General features: G+C 42.0%; 1 pseudogene; it reads left to right on the forward strand.

Annotated features, from left to right (window-relative positions):
- Positions 1-920: 920 nt before the first annotated feature.
- On the forward strand, positions 921-1,465 carry LOC101831503 (annotated as a pseudogene).
- Positions 1,466-1,990: the final 525 nt, after the last annotated feature.

The following is a 1,990-nucleotide window of genomic DNA, read 5'->3' on the forward strand; positions in this document are numbered from 1 at the left end:
CTAACCCGTGCTCACCTCCGTGTTATGAACCAGAGATCTCCCAGAGGGCTAACCAGTGCTCACCTCCGTGTTATGAACCAGAGATCTCCCAACGGACAATCATGAGACTCCAAGAGGGTATGGGTAGGTCTCATTTTCCTTCCCTGCTGTCAGAATTGTTCCCTGTACAGATACAGAGAAAAAATCTCTAAGAACTTTCTAGTTCCTTTTCTAAAGAAAGGAACGAGTTCTTCCAAATCCACAACTAAGAAAGGATAGGAAGAAAATGAACATTAGCCGCTAGGAAAGGATTAAGAAACTTCATCCTGGAGTCCACTTAATGCTATGCACACCTCCTCCAGGGCAAGACTATGTACTTGAACCTTTCTCTGTGACAATGTTGTTTCAGATAATGAAAAGACAAATTGATAGGACTGAATTTGTTCAGAGAGCTTCTAAGGCTTCTTTGAATAGGCAAAGAGGTATAAGATAAAATTTGGGGTTAGTCATGAATTTAAAAAATACATTTCTATGTTATTTGTATAAAGTTCACAACAGTCTTTCTTCTAAATGATAACTTTCTATGCTGGATTAGCCTGTATCAAAAAGGTTCTACAGTAAAATACTTTAAAGAAGAAAAGAGAAAGTCCAATGGGAATTCCATTTCCTCTTTTATTTTTTTTTTAAGAAAAGCCTGATTTTTAAAAATATTTTACTTATTTATGTATTGTGTATACAGTCTTCTGCATGCATGCCAGCAGAGGGCACCAGATCTCATTCAAGGTGGTTGTGAGCCACCATGTGGTCGCTGGGAATTGAACTCAGGACCTCTGGAAGAACAGTCAGTGCTCTTAACTGCTGAGCCATCTCTCCAGACCCCATTTCCTCTTTAAAAAAAAAAAAAGATCAACACAGCTCTCTTTGCCTCATCTACTGCGAGAATGAAGACCATTCTCAGCAATCAGACCATCGCTATTCCAGTCTGAAGGAGCGCACAGTCATTGTGAAGGGCCCCAGAGGAACCCTCTGGAGGGACTGCAGTCATACCAACATAGAGCTCAGTCTCCTTGGGAAGAAGAGGCTCCAGGCTGACAAATGATGGGGTAACACAAAGGAACTTGCCCTCTGCAGTCATGTTCAGAACATGATCAAGGGAGTCACACTGGGCTTCTGCTACAAGATGAGGTCTGTGTATGCTCGCTCCCCCATCAACGTCGTTATTCAGGAGAACGGGTCTTTGATTGAAATCCTAAATGTCTTCCGTGAAAAATACTTCCTCAGGGTTCAGATGAGGACAGGTGTTGTTTGTTCTGTCTCTCAAGTCCAGAAGGATGAATTAATCCTTGAAGGAAATGATATTGAATTTGTTTCAAACTCAGTGGCTCTGATTCAGCAAGCCACAACAGTTAAAAACAAAGATGTCAGGAAGTTTTTGGATGATTTCTATGTGTCTGAAAAGGGAATGGTTCAGCAGGCTGATGAGTAAGACCTAAGCTACCCAGATCCAGAAACAAGATCCTGAACTTAAGTACGATTTGGAGTGTCTTTTGGGACAATAAAAGACTGTATTTAAAAAAAAAAAAAAAAGATCAACATAGCCCTGAGTCAAGGACATAAATGCCAATGAGGTAGAGAGCCCAAGGGCCTGACGGCCTGCCTCCTGGAAGACCTCTTGCCGAAGCTCCGACCCTCTGATCTCCTCTGGAGGCGTGTCTGCCTCCCCCAGCTGCTCTCTGCTTCAAGCCCCTCTGCCCAGCAGCAGACGGAGCCTACAAGGCTTTGAGTATGTCCAGAGGGTGGAATTTGGGCCTCAAATCCACCAAAACTATTTAAGTGAAAGACTGCTGCTTTTAAGATACACAAAAAGTGATTGTTGCTTTCTTCAGCTAAATGAAATGCTACAACAAAAGTTTATCTTGACAGACTCTCGATGAACTCTGTTTAAAGAGTAAAACCGGCATGTGAAAATTGACTTTCCTTTTCCATCACATTTATCTTTGCAATGAGCAAA

This window comes from Mesocricetus auratus, unplaced genomic scaffold (assembly GCF_017639785.1).
Source record: "Mesocricetus auratus isolate SY011 unplaced genomic scaffold, BCM_Maur_2.0 Super-Scaffold_15014, whole genome shotgun sequence".
Classification (NCBI taxonomy): domain Eukaryota; kingdom Metazoa; phylum Chordata; class Mammalia; order Rodentia; family Cricetidae; genus Mesocricetus; species Mesocricetus auratus.